Source organism: Mirounga angustirostris, unplaced genomic scaffold (assembly GCF_029215605.1).
Source record: "Mirounga angustirostris isolate CCGP_5_RB_7025 unplaced genomic scaffold, mMirAng1.0.hap1 SCAF_4, whole genome shotgun sequence".
Classification (NCBI taxonomy): Eukaryota; Metazoa; Chordata; class Mammalia; order Carnivora; family Phocidae; genus Mirounga; species Mirounga angustirostris.
Genome location: NW_026991712.1, coordinates 173,698,947 through 173,723,411, shown reverse-complemented (window position 1 = coordinate 173,723,411; position 24,465 = coordinate 173,698,947). Strand labels below are relative to the sequence as shown.

The window sequence follows — 24,465 nt, the reverse complement described above, 5'->3', positions numbered from 1 at the left end:
TTACCTTCCATGTGTGCCTGGGGACGTGTCTGGGTGAAAAGAGAAAGGTAGCTTCTGGCTGCCTCCATGTGAACTTGTCCCAGACTAAGGGGCCTCGCCCTTCATTGGGAAATAGCCCAGAACTCAGGGCTTCACTAGAAGAGAGGGTCTAGGTTCATTGCTCCTTGTGAGCATTCTTGAGGCTTAATTCTTGTGCATCTGTCCCACCTTCTGCCCTGTCACCCGGCGCTACCAGAGCTTAGGCCCCATGCCCACTAAGACACTTGTGTCTGCTCTGCACACTTGATGCACCAGACAGCACGCTCAGGTGCTTAGTAGATGTTGCTGCTCGTCTCTCCTGCCCTGACAGCCTTCAGGGAGAAACCAACTTCCCCATGTCACCCCTGCCAGCGAGGCTGTTCCCCAGGCTACCTGTGGGCTGCTCTATCAGAACATCCCCCTTTCTTTGTCCTCCGAGGAGAGACTAGCAGAAGGTGGAGAGCAGCTAGCCAGGCCCAGAGCTCCCCAGCTGCTGATCAAACACCACTCCTGCTCACCCTTCCTGCACGGGTTCCCCCAGCGTAGGCCAGAAACAGCTGATCAAACACACCAGGACAAGGTCAGTCCAGGGACCCACAGTCCCCTCCAGGGGAGATTTCATAGACCTGCCATCAGGACGGTCTGATAAAAATGGGCAGGGGGTGGGGAAGGGGGCCCACGGGGCTGGCACAGGACCAAACAGCTTTTCATTCCTTTTAAGGTTGAGACCTCTACACTCCACACAGGGTCCAGAGCAAAGCCAGCACGTGCAGAGGCCATGGCTAGCCCTGCCTGTGAGCCCGGGGACCTGAGGTAAAATAAGGAACAGGGTAGCCGTGCACACACGCATGACGGGGTGAGCGATGTCAGGCAGGAGCCAGTGTGGGTTTGGGAGCATAGGATTATTAGATTGTCACAGGGTGACTTAAGATCCTCCTTCACTAAACTGTGACCCCTTCAAGGGCAAGTGCTGTGCGTCATCCTGTTAACACACACACACAGTGAGCCGGGCACATCAGGTTCTGATTGCCCAGGTCTGTTGTCCCTGAAGTTCTGGAGTCTCTGAGGTCCTGTTGTGTGCCCAGTCCCGTGCTAGATGCTGTAGAGGTTGGGTTGTGCTGGGCTGAGATGGGTGTGGTTCCTGCTCCCAGGGACTGATCATCTTGTTGGCCAGGCAAAGATTATTTATGAGAAATAAGAACGAAAAACATCCATGCAGGTCCAGACCAAGACCTGAAGTACCTATAAATGCTGTGTTTCTTGCTCGCTTGCTCTTTCTTTCTTTTTTTTTTTTTTTTGGTGTCTTTTTCATCGGGATGGTTAATATTTTTTAGAAATAGTCTCATAATAAGTCATGTCTGTTAGGTGCTTAGTGTATGTTGCACATGGGCAGAGATCCTTGTGTAGTTCTTCCTTCACCGGCACCGTGATGCAGCTGCAGTTCTCCTGGGTTACAGACGAGGAGACCCACAGCAGGGAAGTCACGTGACGAGTGACAGAGCCAGGGAGCCGCGATTTGAACACGAGCAGTCTGACTCCAGAGCTTGCTCTTAAACACCGTGCTGCATCCCAGCAGTTCTTGCTTAATACCTAGTCAGCTAGAAAAGATCTAGTCAACGGTGGTTCCCAGTCCTTAGCAGCCGGGTCTGTCATGCCTGGACTGTTGTCACAGGACCTAGCAAGGCTCCCTGTCTGCTCTGTCCTTGCCTTTCCCCTCCTGGCCTGAGATGGCCAGTCAGACCTAAACCTCTGCTTCTATCTGCTAGAGATGTGGTATCCTGGAGCAACAAGTCACGTCCTTTTGCTTTGGCTTCGGGACCAGATGGTTTGTTCACCAGTCCTCAGTCCAGACTCTGCCCTGGAGAGCAGAAGGAGGGCCGCCGGAGCTGCCCAAGCCCCCGCAGGGCCAGCGGAGGCCCACAGAGCCTGGCGCGGGTGTGCGAGGGTGGGTCCTCCACGCACACAGCTCTGGAAAGCATCTTGGCCTCTCTGACTTCCCCACCTTCCCCCAATCCTGGCCTCCTAGAAGGAAAATGTTTTCCAGACAGCAGCCACGTCATTGGAGAGGATCCGATTAGAAGCCAAGATGAAATGCAGTGGTTCAGAGCCACCCTTTCGAGGTATTCAGATCCGAATTCAAATCCCTGCCTCGTCCCTTGTTAGATGTGTGACTTTGGGTGCATTAAGCTTCTCTTTACCTTGATTCTTTTTTTGTCTGTAAATGGAGGTTATAAAAACTCTCACAGTAATTGTGGAGATTAAAGGTAATGCATATAAGACGTTGGTATAGGTCATGGCATGTAGCAAGTGCTCAATAGAAAATACCACTCACGCCAAAAGGGGGCCCAGAGCTCTGGGGTGGTCCCTGCCCCAGTGCAGAGACCCCATGGGTACCTCTGAAGCTCAGATCAGGGAGGTTTCTGGGTGGGGAGGCAGATGAAAAACAGGCCAAGCTGGACAGAGTCCTAGGAGAGCAGGACCTCCTCAGCCGCCTCTCTGTGCCCCATTTCCCTGGCAAAACCAGGGGTAGCGCTGGGGTTGGAGGATGCTGAGGAGCCGGGCTCCTTAGACTGCATCCTACCGCACCGCAGCACCACCTAGAGCAAAGTCCTGTAGCCCAAGGCGCGTGCCACAGATGCAGGCCGCCTTCTTGGATCCGACCACACCCTGAGGTCCTGGCCGTGTGGCCCCAGTGGAGTTGGCGTCTTGTTGTGGCATCAGCAGAACAGATTGTCTTGGTCCATCTGGTGCCTCCATTTCTGCTCCAACCTGGGGTGCTGGCTCAGAGCAGGAGGGCTCTCAGGCAGGCGGAGCACAGAGGAGACAAGGTCACAAACACTTGGCCCAGCTTGGCCTCCCTCTTTTTAGTACAGCAACGGTAATCCCACAATGCCTACTTATTCTTGGGCTATTTTCAAGTCATTACTGAGCCTCACAGCAACATGGAAGTTTAGGTACCTTCATTATTACCCCTTTTACAGTGAAGGAATTCAGAGGCAGCCGCCCCTGTGGACATAAGGGTCCTCAGGTAGTGAGAGGAAGTAGTGCAGTCCAATTGTCTGACACCAGCTGTAGGCTTTTCCCATTCTACCATGCTATCCTTTTATCACCATGGTCCTCATATTTCAGAGCATTTTGAATCATTTACTCGCTTGACTCTGGCAGCAGTGCTCTGAGGCTAAAAGAACATGAATTATTATTTTGCCAATGAAGAAATTGAGGTTCCAGGAGGCGACATCACTTGGTCACCCAGTAAGTCGGTAGCAGAACTGCAATCAGAGCAGCTGGACCCAGCATTATATCCACTTTGCAAGAAAAAGCACTACTGAGGCCTGGTGAGTAAGGGGACACGGGGCTCAGCCAGAGTCCTCGTGGCAGGGGTGGGCCGAGCCCTCCGGTTTGTTGGCCTCAGCCTCGGGCCAGGCTGGGTGCATCATCCCCGATGCAGGTATCACATCTCCGTCCGGGTGGTCAGACGAGTGCTGCCCGGTCCCAGTAGGATTCTCTGTGGTGAGGGAAATGCTCTGTTCTGCACTGTCTGGTGTAGGAATCACTAGTCAGATACGGCTTAGAGCACCTGGAATGTGGCTAGTGTGCCTGAGAAACCGAATTTTAAATTTTAATTTAAATAGTCACCTGTGGCTAATGGCTATCATGCTGGGTGAGAGTCCTACGGGGAGTGGCCGAACCCAGATTCAGGCCCAACCCTGTCAGTCCCCAAAGCCTGTGACGTTTCCACGGGTGCCCGGTGCCATGGGGCGATAGGCACTTGAGCGGTAAACGGCGGCTGCGAGGTCGAGAGTGCCTGCTCTCATTCACTAGGGCTAGCCCTTGCGTGATGCCCCTGCGGTGAGCACCAGCCCCGTCCTGTGCCTCCTCCGTCTTCATCCTCATCGTCATCCACACCAGGGGCTCCACCTCCACTATGGATGCTGAGACTCTACAGTGACATTCCTTTTAGCCCATTTTACGGGTGAGTACATCAGAGCTCAACAGGGTTGAGGAACTTGTCCAAGATGACCCAGCATTTGCTAGAAGGGTCTCACTGGTAAAATACCTAGTTCTTGCTCCTCTTTGTCACCAGCTCCAGACCAGAGCTCACCTGAAACAAGGTGCCACAGGGCAGCCAGGTAACCCTCTCCCTTCCGCATCTTTGAGAGGACACCATTACACCGAGCGTGCTGCCCTGGGGGCCGATCTTGTCCACACAGAGTGAGCGGCCGGGGCCCATCGTGCGCCCGGGGCAGGCTCACCCTCTGTGTCTGTGGCATTCTGATGACTATGTACTAGGAGGTACTTGCCTCAATTAAGCACTTTTTTTTTTAAAGCATACCATAAATTTACATGCGACTTTTGTTTATCTTGGAACTAACAAGATTTGTGGCAACGCAACAGCACGTTTGTAACGGAAGCCTTGGGAAAGCTAAATGCGTTGTCACCCACGAGCCGCGCGTGACATTGGACGAGTCTCTCCAGCAGCCCCCGCCCAGTGACTGGACAACCTCTAAGGGCCCCTCTCCAGTGGTCTGGGATCCCCTACATAGCCCTGGTCGTGGAGAAGTCAGGGTTCTGGGCCCGGCTCTGCCACTGTCACGTGGTGCGACTTGTCGCTGAGCCTCGGTTTCCTCGTCAGCGGTGGCGATGGCCCTGCAGAGAGCTGCACGCACTGAGCCCAGCCCGGGGCTGCCGCCCGGTAGGCATGCAGTGAGGGCCCTCGGCAGCGCAGCACCCCAGCTGTACCTCAAGTGGGAGCGGAAACACGTCCTCTTTGGGCCAAAATGCTGGCCCAGGAGGAGAGGGGGACATAGGGACAGTGGCTCTGCCCTCCCAGCGAGTCCCAGTCTGAAGCAAGCCTAGAGCTCACGGTAGCCCCACAGCCCGGGAGTCAGAGGGTCAGATGCCAACCTGAGTGTTCTGGCTTCGGGCAGGCCGCTTGGCCTCGCTGAGCCCTCTTTTCCTTCCCTGTGAAATGGGGAGGGGGACAGTCCTTGCCTCTCCCTCAGGATTATAAATTAACACGTGGTGCCAGGCACAGAGGGGACTCAGTGAGTGGTTATTCCTCGCTTCCCTGGGCCTGACCCTAGAAAGGGCGGCTGTTGCAGGGGGAGGCTCTGCTTTGCAGTGTGGACTGTGGCGGCCGCAGGGCAACAGCGAGGAGGGAGTCCGGGCTTGCTCTACCCTGACTGCTGACGCTGTGCCCTCAGCACTAACAGGGAGAGTCAAGGCCTGAGGCCCGGTGTTTCTGTGCCCCGAGTCATCCAGGTGAGGCCTACCTGGCCGGTGAGCAAGCCCAGAACCCTGGCTTTGTGGGGGCGCCCTCACCCTCCACTTGGCAGGCCTGAGGAGATAGGATCCTCCAGATACCATGAGCTGCCCCCTATTTCCTGGTCAGAAGCTTCCCCACAAGCCTTCCTAGGGGCTCAGACCCAGGCTGGCAGGGGGACGTGAAAGGGCTTCAGGGTCCCCGGCATGGGGCCGCATGTACCCCAGCCAAGCACGTGTACACAGGGCCAAACTTAGCTCCTGGCCTTCCTCTTCCCCCAACCCAGCCACGTCCTCTGCCAGACTTTTCCCACCTACCTTCTCTGCGTCCTTCAAGGCCCATCCCAAATATCGCCCACTCCAGAAAGTTGCCCCCAGTCTCGCCAGCCAAAGTGTCTTCTGGACTTCTCTTGTGTTACGTTGTGTGACCTACAATACTGAGCATGTGGTAATCTCTGGGGTTTTTTGTGTTTTTTTTTTTTTTTTTTTTGCCTTTTTTTGTGGTAAAATATACATAACAAAAAAATTTTCCATTTTAGCCATTTTTAAGTGTAAATTTCCATGGCATTGAGTACATTCACACTATTGTCCAACCATCACCACCATCCATCTCCAGAACTTTCTCATCATTTCATATCGAAACTCTACCCACTAAACATGTTCATCACCCCTGAAAGAAGCCCCAAATCTGTTAGTATCACTCCCACTGCCCCCCTTCTCCCAGGCCCTGGAAACCACTCTACTCCCCCTCTCTATGAATCCATCTGGGTTCCTCACAGAAGTGGGATTATACGGTATTTGTCTGTGTTCATGTCTTAACCCTCCACAGAGCCCTGGGTCTCTGGTGAGTGACTGAGTACAAAAGGCACATGAAAAGGCCAAAGAACAAAGATCATGCCATGCCTAAGGCTTCCCGGGTCAGGCATGGCCCCTGCCACACCCCTCCCACATCCCCAGACCAGAATTCATTCATTCATTCACTCGACAGGTATCGATCTAGCACTTACTAAGGGCTAGACCATGTTCTGGGCTCTAGAGACACCACAGTGAATGGAACAGAATAAGATCCCTGCTCTCATATTTTAGTATGGGAGACAGACCATAAGTAAAGTATGTAGGATGCTAGATAATGCGGAGTGTCAAGGAGAACATTGGCAATGTCGTAATTATGTAGTTTCAGGTGAGGTGACCAGGAAAGGCCTCGCTTAGCAAATGACTTCAGCAAAGACCTGATGGCTTAAGGGATTGACTGTGTGAGTGTCCAGGGGAGTGACCCTCACCCCCTCAGCAGAGAGAACAACCAGTGCAAGGGCCCTGAGGCAGGAGTACACATGGCCTGCTTGAGGAATACTGAAGAGGCCATGTGGCCAGAGCAGAGTGGGCAAGGGAGAGAGTAGTGGGAGAGGAAGCTAGGGGAAAAAAATCAGGGCCCAGAGGATGTAGGACCTTTGAGGTCACATTAAGGATCCAGCCACTGGCAGATTTTAGGTGTGGTGCTACAGCTATGCGTAGAGAATAAATATGGGGAGAAGGGTGAATCCTAGGGGATTAGTTAAGGGCTATTATCATACCTCATCACAGCAGAATTGCTCGAAATTTTAAAATGAAAATGAGACTGTGACCAAAGTCAGTTTCTGAGTGGCTCATTTGTTAGCCAAACAAGGGAAAGGGATGATGGCTTGTACTGGGGTGGTGGTGAGGAGTGGTCAGATGCTGAAAGTAGAGCCAATAGAATCTGCTGATGGACTGGATGTGGGATCCGAGGGGAAGACAGAGGAGCCAAGGGTGATTCCCAAGATTTTTGGTGTGAAATTAGCTATGTGCTTTGATGGGGAGAGCCACAGGAAGGCGAGTCTTAGAAGGAAGACAAGGAGTTGACTTTGGGGCTTGCTAGGTTTGAGATGTCTATTAAATGCCCAAGTAGAGGTGTAGGGTAAGCAGTGGAAGTGTGAGTCTACAGTCAAGGGCATTAGAGACCTCTCTGTCCAGCGTTCCTATTTTGTTTTCTGAGGCTCACCTGGCACCTGGCATCACCAGAGCTTTCTAGAGACCTGAGCTGCAGGTTGGACTCCACTTCCTTAGTGTGGGGAAAAGACTGGGCATCAGTATGCTCTTCCTTTGTCCGTCCATCCATCCATCCATCCATCCATCCATCCATCCATCCATCCATCCAACCATCCATGTGTTCATCCATCCATCCATCCATCCATTTATCCACCACGCCCTGCATATCTAACTCTGGTCAGACACAATGTCAGGTGCCAGGTGGGGGAGGGGTGGGCGGGATTCAGGAACGAGTAAGATGTAGCCTCCCCTCAACAGACTCACAATCTGGTTACAAATTCTCTAACCCCCATGCCTCCACATGCATTCTTTGGCCTCAATCTCTCCATCAGTAAAATTAGTTTGGACCAGACAGTCTTTAAGAGCCTCACCAACTGAGACCTCCCGTAAGCCCAGTGAGGCCAGCTTGCCCTTGCCCTCTTCTGAGCTGGGCCCCCACAGTTTGGGCAGAGCTTCCTGCTCCCAGGACACCCATCTGAACAGCACATGTGCCCTGACATCAATGTTGCTCTCTTCATGTTCCATCAAGAAGTGATTAACTGTGATGAAGCAATTAAGGCAACCTAGCAAGGTGGCTTGCAGTCCACAGGACACACAAGTGACTTGGGTTAAGGTTTGCATTCTCCGGCGGATGATAATCGGCTGTTGGAGGGTGAAAATCATACTCTTTACGTGTATAGTACATACACTGATAGACAGTGTATCTGTACTAGAATTTCATAGGGGTGGAGATGAGGGGAGAAAATGTCTTACAAGACTCCATGGGGAGCAATCCTGAAATAAAAGGATAAGAAGCACTAGGTAAGGGAAGGAGAGGAGGGTCAGGGCTTAGAGCACACACTCATTTGACCACACAATAATAGAGGGCTCAGTTCTGGTGCTGGGGACGGAGGGGACCAAGCTAAGTAAGGGACACTGCCCTCAAGGCCATAATCTAGTGAAGGGCAGACAGGAAAATAGGCAATCATTATACCCAACGACAAGAGCCATGCCAGGGGCAGGGGGTAGAGGTGGGGTCCTAGCATCAGGAAGGTTCCAGAGACTAGTCCAAGCAGGACTTCACCAATTTGCATATATTTTATAGGTGAGGGACTGAGGCACAAAGTCATTTGCCGAAGACCACGCTGGGAGTAAGGGGGGGAGCTGGAGTTTGAACCCACTGGCTGAAAGCAGGCATGGGTGGGGTGAGAAGACACAGGTAGGGGTGGGTTTAGGGAGGCAGAGGCCCGGCCCCGACAGGTGCTCTGTGCTCAGCTTTCCCGTGGACGGCTCTGGCTGTCCATCTGAGAGCCACAGTCTCTCATTTCCAAGTACAGGGCGTGCTGAAGAGGTGGGAGGGGGACAGCCAGGGGCCCTGGAGACCCGGAGCCGGAAACGGGAGGGCCGGAGGGGCCCGAAAGCTGTCTTCACAGACCTTTCAACTGTCAGAGGGATCTGACTTGGTCTCGCCCTGGCTCCACCGGGCACAGCACCCAAGATGAAGTCAGCCAGGCAGGGCCTTCGCAGAGCCGACCGCGGCCGGCCTCTCCTCTCTGCCAGCCCCCTCATCGCTCCCCACTCCCGCATACTTCACTCTCCGGTTCTCAAACTGCCCGAAGCCCCTGCCGCACACGTGTGCCCAGCCCCACTTCTGGGGCGAGAAGGAGGAGCGGCTCCCTGCTCCCCGGACCCAGGCCGGAGTGCCGCCATCCGTCGTCCTCTGTGTCTGGGGCCCCTGCTCCTTTCCCCGATCCTGGGACTGTCGCCGTGGCTGCCCTGCTCGCCCGCGCAGGCCTGGCCAGAGGGGCCTCAGTGGGTGGACTGCCCGAGAGGCCCTCACCAGGAGCAGGTGCAGCCTCGGTGTTCCTATCCCCAATATACAGGTGAAGAAGTGGGGTCTTGGGGAAGGAAAGGAACTTGCCCAAAGTCACACAGCTGCTGGCCGGTGGAGCTGGGACGGAACCCTGGAAGTCCCGTGTCAGAGACTCTCAGCTGTGCTGGGAGAGCCCGCCTGGAGTGGGGGGGACAGGGAGGTGGGGGTCCCTGTCCACACTGCCGAGAGCCGTCCCGAGCCACCGTCCGCCTTCCGCCCTCCTTTGGTTTTCTGATGGCGCTTATTGCGATCTAAGCTTTCATAATACCCATTGGTCTCTCTCCTCACCTACGGCAGACGCGCTGCCGGTGGGGGGACCTGGCCTGCCTTGCTCACTGCTGGATTCCCAGCGCAGGTGCCCTGCTGCTGGTCGCCGAGCCAACGGGTACTTGCCGTGAGCCGGCGGGGCTGAGCGCTGCCCGGCTGTCATCTGCCCATCCTCCCAGCGATCCTTTGAGCTAGGAGTTAGGCACACTTTCAGATGAAGAGTGGGGGCCCCAGAGAGCTGAAGTGACCGGCTCAGGGTCATTGATAAGTGGCAGAGCCGGTGGCAGGGTTCGTTGGGTTCCAAAGCCTGCACTTACAGACGCTAGGTGACAAACGAGGAAGCTGACACCCAGAGAGGCTCACAGCCTGGCCCGGGATCACCCAGCCAGCTTCGGCTGAGGACGCTGGCTTTGTTCTTCACACAGCCCTCTGCCGGGTCCCCTGAGGGTCTTTGTCCAGGAATAGGTCATGTTCTCAGGGCTCCCATTCTGCCTTTTATGAAGGCTTCATAACTGCCCACCGTTCGGCTACGCCTGCCCCCGGCCCCGGCTTTGTAAACGAGCACACTCCTCTGCGGTGGCAGGGGCTCTCTGGCCTCAGTCCTTGGGGAGGAGCCCCGGTGGGGATCCTGTGCCACCCCAGGTAGGAGCCTGTCCAAGCTCCTCACCCTCCTTGCAGCTGTTGGAACCCTCGAGACCTATGCCTTCTCGCTCCTGCTGACAAGCTGGTAGCCCGCTAACACCAGAGACCAGTGTTTGTCTCCCCAGCTCTGCTCCCCATTGCTAAGTATGCATCTTCCAGATGCCCCTTCCCAGCTGTGTGACCTGGAGCAAGACCCCTTCCTTCTGGGCCTCAGTCTCCTCCTCCTCCTGGAGGCTCGGAGTCTTGGAGGTCTAGATGTTCTAGAACAGTGCAGCCCCACAGACAGATAATATGAGCCACATGGAATTTTAAATTTTCCAATAGCCACATTAAAAGAGTAAAGAGGAACAGGTGAGATTAAAGTCATATATTTTATTTAACCAATGCATCCAAATTATTTTCATTTTAACATGTAATTAATATAAAAATACTCATGAGATATTTTAGATTTTTTTCATACAGAGTCATTTTAATTCAGGGTCCCCACATTTCAAGGGCTTGATGGCCAGTGGCTGCCAGCGCAGTGGGACTGGGCAGTGCTGGGTGGGAACTCACATCTTGTCCTGCCCGCCACCTTCACTCCCATGCACCCAGGAGCACTGTGGGGGACTGGGGGCTGCCTGTCCCTCCTAGTCCCTCCCCACCCGGCCAAGTGCCCTCCTGGACCGCAGTCACAGGGGCTCTGAGGCTGGAGACTTGCGTGGCCTTGAAGGTATGAGCTACCCGTAAGGCTGCCCTCCCCTCCTCCCTGCCTCCTCGCCTCCTCACCCTGCTCACCTTGGAAGGAGAAGAAGGAGGGGTGATAGACACCGCCTTCCTCTTCCCCCGTTGGGAAAAGAGACCTCAGAAGCCAGGTCCATATGTTTGGTTGGGTGTCCCTTCAGCTGAGATTCACCTGAGCCAGTGCGGGACTGAACCCTGTGCATGAGTGATCTCATCTCACCCTCCTCAGACTCCATGGGGTGTGAGCAATTCTCTCCCGAGTTTCTGCAGAGGAGGAAACTGCATGCAGCTCAGAGACGGAGTGACCTTTCCTTCGCTCCTAGATCCCTCTTTCCTTCTGTGTCTCCCTTTCCTCTCTCCTTCCCAGTGCTCTGTGTGTGTGTGTGTCGGGGGGATTTCAAGTGTGTGTGCCCACATGTGTATGTGCCCGTGTGTGTGCGTGCACATGCGTGGGGCCGGCTCCGTTGAAATGAGGTCCATTCTGCACACTGCCCTGGGGTTGGGCCCCAAAGGTCCCCATTGCAGGGCCCAGGCTGGGATGGAAGGTGCTTCTGAGCAGCCCCTGTGGGAGACACAGGGCTTAACCCCTCACCCCTGGAACAGCAGTGTCAGCTGAGGGGGGAGAGGCTGCGGGAGGGGAGGGGCTGGGAGACAGGACTCTCCTCTTCTGCCTCCCGGTGCCCCCAACCCTGTCTGTCTAGTTCCCCCTGGAACCCCAACCCTGCCCGTGGGCCTGGCACTGAGCTCGCTTAGCAAATTCGAGTTGGCCACGGCATCTTTCTCGGGGTCTCCTCACGCCTCTCCCATCCTCCATTCACCCCTCGTCCTCCTCCCCTCCCTCTTTCCCTGCCCTCTACTGTCTTCCTGGGTCTCCATCTCCACCTCTGTGCTTGGGCTCCACTATTGGTCAGGTCTCTCTTGCTCACTCCTTCATCTGGATTTTGGCCGTCAGTCTCTCTCTCTCTCTCTCTCTCCTCCTTCTCTCGCCTTTTCCCCTCTGGGTTCTATCTCCCCCCCTCCTGCCTCTGTTGTTCTCTGTGCCTCTCCTCCTCCCAGCCCCCAACCTCACCCCTGTCCAGACTCCCTTTCCCTCCTCTCCAGCCTCCTGCTTCTCTCGGCTCCTGTCTCTACTCCCCGGTCCCCTCCCTCGCCCGCCCTCTCCCTGTCACTGGCGTGTGCCTCTCCTCCCTGAGCTTCAGTGGGGCCCCAGCTCCTCTCAGCCTGCCGTCTCTCCTCCTCGGGAAGGCAGGCGGCAGCGGCAGCCAACAGAGGCCCCACTGGATGACAGCCGAGCCGAGTATCCCTCGGAGCTGTCACCGAGGAAATCACACACCAGCGCCTGAAATTCAAATTAGAGTTTTGCTGAAGCTGCTAAAACTCATCAAATACTATCTTTGAAGTCCCTAGCAGGCTGGTCATCGCTCTTTAAAGAGTCCCTGTTGGAAATGAGAGGGTGGCCAGAGGGTTTGGGCAGGGCCACCATGCCAGGGACTGGGGGTGGGCTCCCCACATGGCCAGCCTCCAGGGGTCACCCTCGGGGGCCGCCTCAGAGCATGCTACGGTGTCAGCCACCAGCCTCACCAGGCCCCCCAGCTCTCCCCGGGTCACCACCGAACCGTGGGAATCTGGAAACCGGGGGCCAAGGATCAGGAAGGAGCCTTGGGCAGAGAGCCCGAGGCCCTGGGGAGAGGGCTGAGTGTGGACTCTCCACAGACTCTGCTCTGGGGTCCTTGGCTCTCTGCTGCTGAGTAGCTTCGTGACCTGGGCAAGGGACCAGGGCTCTGGGCCTCCTCTGCAAGCCGGGATGAGAGTTTTTGCACACAGAGCGTGCCGGGAGCGAAGCAAGCTATGACATGAGTGGCGCCTGCCCACTGTTGCTGCGCAGGAAGTGATCGCCATTCCCCTAACATAACAGCAGCCCCGAGCGGGATTGGCAACCGCCATCATGGACCCGCAGCTGCTTACGCACCAGGTGTTGCTCTGAGCTGTGTCTAGGAAAGCCCATTTCATCCTCATGACTGCCCGTGGGGAAGCTACTAGAATCCCCATTTTACAGATGAGGAAATGGGGCCAGAGAGGTTAAGTAGCTTGCTCATGCCTCCTCCCTACCGACTGCCCCCCCACCCGCATCCTCCCCTCCTGACACCCTTCAATGTCCCCAACCCCAGGGTCTGGACTTCGGTCCTGAGCCTGCCCCTTGCCACCTGCCTGCTCTTAAATTTCCCCGGGCAACCTTCTGCCTGCCCTTCTGACAGACACGGCCTGCTGATCGAGAGCCCATCACCATTCCCTCTGCCTGCCTGGAGTCATCGGACCTTCCAGAAGGGCCTCCCTGCTTTCCCACCATGACCTGTCCCTCCAGCCTGACCTTTTCCACCACAGATAATCCCTTGCAGTTTGGTCTTATTACAAGCTACCACCAGGCAAGGACAGGGAGTTTTCTGTTCAAATAAATTTTCTTGGCACCTTGCTTCCCGTATCTATGACAGGTAACCCCTGGAAAGATGGAAAATAACTGAGTCAGACAGAAGATTGGGCCCTGAGGCCCTCGTGGGTGGGCAAGAGGGGCCCGCCCAGGAAGGTAACAGTTTCCCGGGAGAGAGCAGCCTGCTTTTTTGCCCTGGCACTTAAGAAGGACAGTGGCCCAGCTGAGCCTGTCTGAAGCCCTGGGCTTTCCAGAACAGGCAGCCCACGGAAGGCGTCTTGGCAGAACTGGCCCCATGTGGCAGGCCCGCAGGTGGGGGCCACCACCCTGAGGTGGGAACCAGTGGGAGCCACAGGAGTATACGCCAGCGTCTGCAACCCTGATGTGCTCTTGGGTCATTCGTTCCCTCAGCAAGTCCAGGTCCATGCCCACATGCACCGGGCCAGCCTTGGAGGAGACACTACCCCGGCCCCCTCACGCCCCCAGGTGCCCGGAGAGGAGAAATGGGGTCCAGCAAGGACATGTCACTGTGATACATTCTGTGATGGCAGAAGTTTGGAAGGCTGAGCGGCATGAAGACACGCCTCACCCAGATGTGGGGAACCAGAGGGGGCTTTCTGGAGACCAGAAGTTTGAGTAGGCCGAGGCTGAGTTCCCCAGGCAAAGGGACAGGGCAAGGGAAGAGGAGCGTCCCAGCCGAGGGAGCACAGCAGATGGCGGGGCGGAGGGACTGGAAGTTCAGAGTCTGAGTCTTCTACTGGAAGTAGGGGTGGTGAGACCCTCACCTGGAGAGGAAAGCAAGAGCCAGGACACAGGACTCTTGGTGGGGAATTGACCCAGAAGAGATTGCCCAGGGCTTCCTGAAAATTCACTGTTACAGGATTTGGTGGCTACATTCGGCCTAACCAACCCTCCCTGAGTATATTCCACATGCCTTTGCTAAGTGCTGTGTGAAGATACATGATTGCCCACGGAGGAAGCTCCCCTCACGGAGCCGCCGCAGCCCCGAGTGCCCAGCGGGCTCCGAGTGGCCCCCGCGCCCAAGCCGCCATCGCTGGCCAGGCTGCCCGAGCCACAGGCCCAGATGACCGATGACCAGGGCAGGCCAGGGACTTTTCACATAAGGAACTAATGTCCAACAGGGGGAGGCCTTGGTCACACAGGCGGGAGTGGTGAGGCCAGAACTCAGGGCCCAGACTCCCCAGGCAGGGCTTTCGACTCAGCTGCATGGGCCTCAAAGTGCCAGGTTCTCAGGTGGGAAAGCAGGGAGGCCCTTCTGGAAGGTCCGATGACTCCAGGCAGGCAGAGGGAATGGTGATGGGCTCTCGATCAGCAGGCCGTGTCTGTCAGAAGGGCAGGCAGAGGGTTGATGCAACTGCCTGTCTCCCTTCGGTGCCTCTGTCCCGAGCCTGCGGCGGGCCGGGCACCGCGCTGCTTGTTCGGAGCCCAAGCCATGGGGCAGGAAGAGGCATGGCTATTAAACAGCATCTGACCCACAGCAAGGCCGCCGGGCAGGATGCAGGGGATGGGCGAGCACTGTGCAAACACAAAGCGCCATCCGAAAGAGGAGGCGGCCATGAGGGACTCAGGCTGGGGCCTCCACCCTGGCCCCCATCTCCCCGTCCTTAGGCCCAGGGGACTATTGGAACCATTCCGCAGGGTCCCCTAGCCCACCCTCTGCGGTGCTCCCTGAGCCTGTGTGTGCACGCACACGTGTGCACGCGTGTGCACAGCCCGCACGTGTGATGAGCCAGAGCTGCTGACAAGTGCCCCAGGTGTATTTCGGGGGCCGCTAAAGCTCCGTGCTTAATGGCTGGAGCCACAGTGGTCACGGCTGTCATAGGGGATTTCACGAGCTCGTTTACATCTTTAGCTTCTTCCTTCTGAGACGACTCCATCATCCCCAGCAACCCCCCCACCCAGCCCCTCAGCAGCGCTGGGGAGAGGAGGTAGGGCCAGAGTACTAAGCGCCATGTTGGGGTTCAAAGCTCTGGTGGGGGGGACAGGCTGATAGAACAAGCTCAAGGCCAGACCGAGGGCCTGGGGGCAGGGCTTCTGGCAGGCTCCCGGGTCGGAAACGCTTATCCTCCCCCTCCAGCCAGCACAGGGAGGTGGGGCTAAGAGGCTAGTCTGAAATGTGGGGATAGGATTGCATGCGGGAGGCAAGATTGGAAGGCAAGATCCGGATGGAAGCCCCGAGGTCACGCCTGAGCGAGGTCAGGAACTCCAGGATCTGCTGAGGGGCTGCAGAAATGGGGCCAGGAGAGCCAGAGTGGAGACGCTGTGGATGCCCAGCTGTCCTGGGAGCCTCGGCTCCTCCCTGCCCCTGCCCACCCCCCCAATCCCCACCCTCCATGGGAAGCTGCTCAGAGGCCCAGAGCTGCCGGTGGCGGGGGATGGGGAGTGGGGGGGGGGTGTGTGCTGGTCCCTGCCAAAGTCTGGCTGAACAGGGCTGACCTTCAGCCAGAACCGGGGAAAACTCTTAGAGGCTGAAATACCAGAGGTGGGATGTGGCATCACGTGTGGACAGTCGGGATCCTGGAATTCTTTTTTTTTTTTTTTTTTTAAGATTTTTATTTATTTGCGAGAGAGAGAATGAGAGACAGAGAGCATGAGAGAAAGGAGGGTCAGAGGGAGAAGCAGACTCCCCGCCGAGCAGGGAGCCCGATGCGGGACTCGATCCTGGGACTCCAGGATCATGACCTGAGCCGAAGGCAGTCGCCCAACCAACCGAGCCACCCAGGCGCCCCGGGATCCTGGAATTCTTGGCTCACTTCAGCCACTTACCTGCTGGTGCCTTTGAGCAGTCACTACCCCCTTGATAAAGTGGGTAAACCTAAGGCGCCCCAGTTTGCTGGGTGAGATGGCCACATGGGCATTTACCATGCTCTGGTCAGAGCCAGGAGGGAATGAAGAATGTGGGTACTCCAAACAATGAATCCTGGAACCCTACATCTAAAACCAATGCTGTAATGTATGGGGATTAACATAAGAATAAAACAAACAAACAAACAAACAAACAAAGAATGTGGGTGCTCAGCACATGCCCCGCACCCGTGAGAGCCTACCGCAGCCACACGTCAGGACGGGGAGGATGACGAAGGGGTAAGTGCTGGGGACCTGGGGGGCCCTAACCCAGACTGCAGGGCTTCTGGTCAAGGAAGGCCTCAAGGAGGAGGTGAGTCCGAGCTGAGACTTGTGGGAGGAGTAGAGGTTAGGCCCCATGGGGAGGTGGCAGGGCGCGGCAGGGTGCCACGTGCAAGGGTCTGCAGCAGAGAGAGAAGGGTGTGAGATGTAGCCCCAGAGAGAAGCAGAAGCCATGCCACGAAGGGCTTGGCTTTGCAGGCCGAGGAGCTGAGCCTTCTCCTGGGGCAGTGGGCTCGCTGCACACGGTAAGCAGGGGCGTGTGGCCGTTCAGAAAGATTCCCCTGGATGTGCGTGGGAGCCGGGTTGGAGGGGGGGCACCTGGAGGCGGGGAGGCCGAGGCCAGGAGAGGGGGAGGCGATGGAGTTGAAGAGGGGACAGATGCAGTGGACGGTCCAGAGCTGGGACCAGGCCGGTGACTGGGTGATTCCCAGGGCTTCAAGGAGGAGGCATCAGAGAGTCTGAGGCCCTGCCCAGAGGCCAGAGCTGGATCGCTGTCTCCAAGCCATGGGGCCAGGCTGTCTCCACCTCATCAGCACTCCCTCCACAGCCCGGGCCTGTCACCAGGAGCCCCAGGAAACATCCCCTCGGAGAGGCGCCTGATGGACCTGTCACCACAGTGCCATCCCGCCCAGCCGGCCCCTCACACTGGCGGGGTAATCTGCTTTCACCGGGAACATTGTCCTTCAGCCTCCCCCAGCTCCCAGCTCAGAGCAGGGAGGGCGGGGCACGCAGGGCTGAGAAGCTGCTTTCTTCCTCGATCAAATGACCTTGGGCCAGGAGTGGGAACAGCCTGGCTAGAATTCAAACAGCTTGGGCCCCCAGCAGCCCCGTGCTCTCAGCCCCCCTTCCACTTGCATCCCAGGGAGTAAATCTGCTTTGGGAACAATTCCAAATCAAACTAGACCCTTGGGAGCTCCTTCTAGGTGACCCCAAGCCACTGAGGGTCTCCAGCTTCCAAGTTACACTCTGTCTCCTTCCCAAGAAACCTGCCCCCAGGGGGTTGCTGGCCAAGAGGGACAAACCCAGATCTGAGGATCCTATAGCCCTGGGTTCACTTCTCAGTTTGCCTGCTTCCTTGGCTGGGTGACCTTGGAAGCTTGCTCTCCCCCTCTGAGCCTTCCGGGAGCCTAGTGTAAGAGGCATGATACCCCTGAAACCTTGGAGTGAGGTTACTGGAAGAGAGGGGAACTGCAAAGCATCCAGCCTACCATGGGTACCCCACAAATGAGGACCCCTTCCAGCTGACTATTTCCTCCTGCCCTGCTGGGGAGCAGGACAGAGACTCCCCCACCCTGCCTAGCCCCAAGGCTGACATGTGAGCAAACCTACAGCCCTGCCCTTTCTCCACGTTCTGGCTGCTCCACGGTGAGATGGTCTCCTGTGAAGCACTGGACGAGGAGCTGGGCAATTGGGTTCTGGTCCCACATTTGCTGCTGGTTGTGTGACCTTGGGGAAGTCAGCTGCCCTCTCTGGGCCTGTAAGGACTCCCCTCCGCCTCCCCACATGTACACCATCACCATGCTGTTTAGCATTCCTGCCTTTTGACCCTTCCTTAGCTTCTCGGAGTTCCCACCCACCCTCTGGAAATGGCCTATTCCAGGTCAGACTAGCAGTTCCCGGAGAGCACCACTGGCCCCTGCCCCGACATCGCCCGGCCTCAGAAACCAGGGATGAAGGGCGCCTGGGTGGCTCAGTCGCTAAGCGTCTGCCTTCGGCTCAGGTCATGATTCCAGGTCCTGAGATCGAGCCCCGCATCGGGCTCCCTGCTCCACGGGAAGCCTGCTTCTCCCACTCCCCCTGCTTGTGTTCCCTCTCTCGCTGTCTCTCTCTCAAATAAATAAATAAAATCTTAAAAAAAAAAAACCATGGATGGAAGGAATGGGACAGAGGTGGGACAGGGGTTCTTTGCTCCTACGACAGAGGAGCATGGGGGCCCAGGAGGCGGGGGGAGGACGATCGGCCCACACGGAGCAGTGGGTGGCAGCCCTGGGTTCAGCTCAGCGACCTGGCAGCTCAGTGACCAGGATGGCCTAACGCAGGGCCAGGGTTCCCTCTGGGCCGCGGTGACTAGTGACAATAATAGCGGTGGTGGCTGGGAAGGTGGTCATGACCCTGGCTTTGGCTCCTGTCATCAGACCTTCCCCGGCAGCTGCCGCCCCTCCCAGCACACCCTCTGCCTCAGCAGCTTTAATGAAAATCAGACAGAGATCTTTGGAGCTGGTTAGCATTTCAATACTTTCAATAATGGGTATTACCAAGTCACGCTCCTAAAACTATTCCTCTGCTCTGGAGAGGTGCCCCCGCCACCCACCCGCCCATACACTCACACCCACACAGCCCCGGCCTCCCCACCCACAAGGCATTGTCACCCAGGCTCACTCGTGCTCGCTCACACTGTGTGCTCGAGCTCTCCCTCCCTCTCTCTCCTTCCCTCCTTTCCTCCTTCCCTCCCTCTCTCCTTCTCTGTCTCTCTCTCCCGCAAATACCCGCAAATACCCGCAAACACAGAGAGCTGTTCCCATCTGTCAGAATGCTGATGTGGGCTCATCTCCTCCCGACAAGGCAGAATGATGATAAGGTTATTTTTTAATATCAGGGATATTAATACTCCTCTTTCTGATCATAAGCCATGGCTGATCCCTCCTGCTCCCTGAGGGAGGTCTTGGGGTTGGGCGGGGGGGTGGGGGGAGTGGGGGCGAGGCTGAGATGCAGGAGGGCCTACTGTGTACCAGGAACCCTTTCAATCTTCATAATATGAGGGCAGTGGTGGTGTCCCCATTTGACAGATCGGGGGCTGAGGCTCAGAGAGGGAAAGTGATTTCCCGAAACCACAGAGCGCACAGCGAGTGTCAGGCCTGGGATCCCAACCAGGTCTGACTCCAGAGCCCAAGCTCTTTGCTGCCTCCCAACACATTTAGAGACTTTCCCCCACCTGCTGCCAGGAGCCCCATCCTGATACTCCATAGGGAGGGTCCCTGCTCTACCCCATGGTCAAGCTGAAAGGTCAGGCCCCGTTTGGCCCTGGCCCCAGGCCTGGCCCCATAATCCAGCCTTCCCAAAGGGTACGGGGCCCTGCAGACCCCAGACTTAGCAGAACCTCCCTGCCCCATCCCCTGTGGTTGGCCAGCCGTAGCCTCTCCTCGGGGCCACGAGCTCCTTTACCTTCCCCCAGAAGTCTGAGGGGCTTAGGGAAGGGTCAGCACACGCACCGGGTAACCCACAAATCAGTAGCCAACATGGCATCTGCTTTCTCCCTCCCTGAGACCAACCCCAAGTTCTGAACTTTGCCCTCTTCTGAGCACCCACCACTCTCCCCGCTTCCAATGCCTCACGACTAAATGCGTGGGCTCTGGAAACACAGATGTGAATTCAAATCCCAAGCCCGCCACTTAGTAGCTGTGGCATCTTGGACAAATATGTCACCTCCCCCCATCCCCGATTATTCTCATTTATAAAGTATAGATAATAATAGAACTTACTTCAAAAGGCTGTGGTTAAGATTAACAGGTATAGTGAATACTGGGCCATGTCATCCTAGATATTCGGAGCCCTTAGAGACCTTCCCCCAGGCTGAGCAGCGCCCCAGAGAGGTACCGAGAGTGGTCTAAAGTTACATAGGCAGTTAGTAGCAAAGGGAATCTAGCTCTAGTTCCAGGCCCGGGCAGGGCTCAAAAGGGAGCGAGGGACGGGGCAAAAAAGCCCTTACGGAGTGTGCCAAATGTTGAAGGTTTGGTGCCCAGGAGGAGCAGAGGAAGTCCCTGCTCTCACAAGATGGTGTCTCGAATCAAGGAATCAGATACGTGCAGGTAGGATTCCGAACTGAGCCAAGGGTGCTGCTGGAGATGGGCAAGATTCTGCGAGAGTGCTGACCTGGCCCAGGGCTCAGGCAGGGCTCCCTGAGGATGAACAGGGGGTATAGAGGTAGGAGAATGTTCCAGAAGAGGGACCTGAGGACAAAGTCTGTGTGCAAGAGGGGGCACAGTACATTCAAGAAAGTACAGAAGGGGAAGAGCAGGTGCCTGGAGAATGTCCAGGCCACCTGCACTGGGCCTTGCAGGTGTGCTAAGGATTTGGGTCTTTATCCAGAGAGAAGAGTAGAAGGCTCTGGAAAGGCTCTACTCAGGGGAGGAGAAGGTGTGGGGCAGTGGCTGATCATGATCTCTGGCACTGAATGGCCTTCTGGCTACAGTGTGGGGTGTGGCTGAAGGTACCCAGGGAGGGTGCACGGAGCCAGTCACCCCGGTGAGAGGTGAGGGCGGCTCAGACCAGGCTGGTAGCCATGGTGAGGAGGAGATGGATTCAAGGTATGTTTTGGTGGTAAAATCAAAGGATTTGGGATGTCCTGGATACTTGGCTGATGGAGAAGGAGGTACAAAGTTCAGTTTCCTGACTCGTGCAGCTGGGTAGATGGTAATGCCAACCGAGGCCGGGCACGGGGCAGAGAAGCTGGTGCGTGGGTCTGGGGCAGGTGGTGTCTGAGGGGCGGTGGAGGCGATGGGAGTTGAGGCAGGACTGAGAGAGAAAGCCGTGGAGTCTGTGGAATACACAGTTCCTTCAAGAAGTTTCCTGGGAACGGGGAGGAGAGAGGGAGACAGCATAGGCCAGGGGAGTGAGGGACAAAGGGATGGCGTGGTTTGGTTTCTCGGGACAGGAAAGACTTGTGCACGAGGACTAAGCAGCCCAGATCTCAGAGACCCAGCCCAGTGTGGTCCTCCTTCCCCCCTGTTCTGCTGTTTCCCACAGCTCCAAACTGTGGAAGTGATTGATTATATATAAACAGGAGGAAGCAATTAGTCTGTGCATGCCCGGCCATTAATAAGCCTCTTAGGTATTTATAACAACACCTCATTTACCCTCCAACCTGAGAACAGTGAGAGATACCTGAAGAGACCTCTGAGCCACCACCTCACTGACATTAAACTCGGTCTCCACTAACAGAGGAGCCCCTCGCTTAGAGCCCACTGAGTCTTACTCCACGTACAATTCTAATAGCATTCGTGTTTTTTCAGGCCACCTTAGAAGCAGCAGCTCAGGAGGCCGTCGGGACACGCAGAGGCAGGAGCCCAGCAGCGGGGAGCCGGGGAAGACGCGGTCACACCAGGGAAGCAGAGAAGCCCGGGGTCACATCAAGGTGGGTCAGCCCGCCATCAGTTGGCCTGCAGGCGCCTCTGGCCCACACTGGCCCACCACCGGTGGCTGGGACGAACTCATCTCCAAGTCCTTTCCCACATCAATATTCAAGGATTCTTTGTTCACAGGGATGATTCTGAGCCACCGAGCAAGGGCTAAATTACATTCAGTATTTTTTGCTTAAAGAGGACTTTTTTTTTTTAATATTTTAGATTGTAAATTTTATTTTAAGTTTTCCTACAGTTTCTGAAATATTCCCTTATGTGGAAAGGGATTTTGTAATTGCCTAGTTAATTATCTGCTTCCCCGGTAGGCTGAAGATCCGGGGAATGAGGACCACGTCCGTGTGGCCCCACCATCTTCATCCCAGCACCTGGCACAGTGAGCCAGGTTGGGCTCGACAACAGAGTTGTTGAATTAGTGAACTGATTAGTAAATTAACATTGCATACCAGGCAACATTCACTCAACAAATATATTATGATGTTCGATGCAGCCTATTTCTTGTTACTTTTATAATATGGCTACTAGAAAAAATGTGAATTATAAATGTGGCGCTCACTCTGTTTCTACCTGACAGGTTTGTCTTAGGCTTTCCTGCCCCAGCTCTACAGGCAAAGTATGAAGTGTAAACACATTGCCCACGTTCCGGGTGAATCTTTCCTATGTAACGTGAGCTACTTCCTCCGTCGTGTTTGGGGGGCTGCCTCCCCTCTAGCCTGCGAGCATGTTCCTGGGGAGGGGGCGGTGGTCAGATCTCCAGTGGAGTGCCAGCACCACGTTCCCTCCGTGCCGGTTACAACTCGGGAAAACAGGTGCAGTGGGCACATTACAGATGGGAACACTGAGGCCCTAAGTGAAGAGGCAACATGGGCCTCATGCCAGCAATCTGGCTCTTCCTAAGACCTCCCAGGGCTCCATCCTCCAGCCTGGGGAGAAGGCAAAGTTTCTGTATGCAAAGGTGAGGAATGTGCCCCCCTCCAGTCCCCTGACAGTGGAGGGTGAGAAGGGACTGTGGGGTGGGCTTCTCTGCAGGAGTCTGGGCGAGACAGCCTGGGGCAACAAGACATCCAGGGCAGGGCTTAGAGTGGGGGTGAACCACAACCCACTGTCCCTGCTCCGAGCACTCACACCCACCCACCTCCCACCAGAGCATCTCTTCTACTTGTCCCTGAAGGGGCGCCCCGTGGAGTTCTTCCCTTGGGGTGTAGGACTGCCCAGAGCCAGCCCCATCCTCTCAAATACAGTAGCCCCTTCCCACCCCAGATCTCTTGACAGGTTGCCAAGCATGTGTGCAACTCACTCATGTGAGCCTCATAGCAACCCCTTTGAGTTGCACATCCTCATCATCCTCATGTAGTCGGGGAAACTGAGGTTCCGAAAGGCAAAGTGAGAATAAATACTCCTGAGAGGGTATTTCTCCCAGGAAATGGAGAATGTCACAGGGCTTTTGTCATGCTCCCTTCAACCTTCCTTCCCACTCCTGGATGGAAAAGTCAAAAAGTCGTGGGTTGGGGGAGGAGCCATGAAGCGGGGGAAGGAGTTAGAGGCTGTCCTGCTTGGCCAGGTCCAGTTCTCCCCACTCGCCCTGCACCTTGCCTGTTCTGTTGGAGCGAAGTCCCAAGGGGCCCACGTGCTGGTGGGAGAAGGTGAGGTGAGCACTGTTCAGATTCACCCCTCGGAGAGTTGAGGTCAAGCCCACTTAGCAGGGCTGGCTAGCATACCTGCACAGTGTTCTAGAAAGCAAGCCGTCCTGCAGCCCAGAAATGGCCTTCGGCAACGGCGGCCTCAAGCACTTGGCCAGTGAGGCGTGGGCCCCTTGGATGGCTGCTCATTCATTCACTCACTCAGCAAACGTTCCCGCAGCACCCAGCCAGGACCCTTCATGGCTGCTGCCCTTGAGAGGCTCAGAGTCCGGTCGGGGAGGAGACACAAGCTAACCACAGCCATCCCAGATCCCACCCGTGCACCTCACAGAGCTTCCTATTCCCTCCTTCCGTCCTCACAAATCTCACTCTCCTTGCCTTTGAAATGGGGAAAAAGCAGGGATTGGATGAGAGAAGGGATGCAGAGTCTAGCCCGGCAGATGTGCTGACGGTGACAGGGACGCTGGGGAAGGCTTGTCCCTGCCCGGGGGGGTCCTCCCCAGCTGCCCTGCCTGCCCGACCACTCAGGAGAGGAGAGAAGGCACCATCTTCCCAAAGGCTCTCCTGAGACACCCATTTCTTTAGGAGAAGGGTCTAATGGCTTCTTTCTTCCCACTGGCGGGTAGGCAAGTTGCTACTTTGCGGCACAAGGACAGGCGGAGGGGAAAGGGTGGGAGGGAGAGGCCCGGGACAGAGCACACCAGGGCTGGGGCACCTGGGAGTTTTGGGGGTCGAGGAGACGCCTGAAAGCAAGCAGCTCTTACCCCCATGGAACTCCAGTGAAATGCAGTTCTAATTTCGCTAAAGAGCATTCGGAATATGGAGCAGACCCCTGACAGAGAACCGCCCCTCGTGCTTACGGAGTCCTTCAAGGAGTCCCCAGCTCCACAAGACTGCAGTAAGGGCAAAACCCAGGCTCAGCTGGCTCCACCTCGACCTGGAAATGCAGAACCCCAGCCCGCAGCAAAGCTTCCTCCCATCAATAAATATTTCTGGGAGCCCTGGCCGGGGTAGGCGATGCCCACGAGTGCTGGTGACTGCATCCTGCACTCTGTGTGCAGTTTCTGTCCCGCCGCGCCCACTTCCCCAGTGCCCCAGGAGCGAGTTGCCAGCCACGAACTCTTGTACCTGAGGAGCCCTGCAGGGAGGTCTAGAGTCCTGGGAGCTGTGGCCGCTCCACCTCAGGCTTGCCCAAACTGCGTTGTTATGAAAATGTTTGCATTAGCTGCCAACTTTAAATATTAGGAGATAGCACATAAAGATTCCAGCTATAAAACCTCACTTGAAAGC

The 24,465-nt window shown here is 56.2% G+C and overlaps 1 long non-coding RNA gene across 1 annotated transcript; it reads left to right on the top strand.

Moving 5' to 3' along the window:
* The first annotated feature begins 572 nt into the window (after positions 1-572).
* Positions 573-22,599, top strand: LOC135364014 (uncharacterized). The gene is made up of 4 exons (XR_010410442.1): positions 573-2,138; positions 3,148-3,353; positions 21,410-21,531; positions 22,110-22,599. It is a non-coding gene; the product is annotated as an uncharacterized LOC135364014 (long non-coding RNA).
* The last annotated feature ends 1,866 nt before the right edge of the window (positions 22,600-24,465 follow it).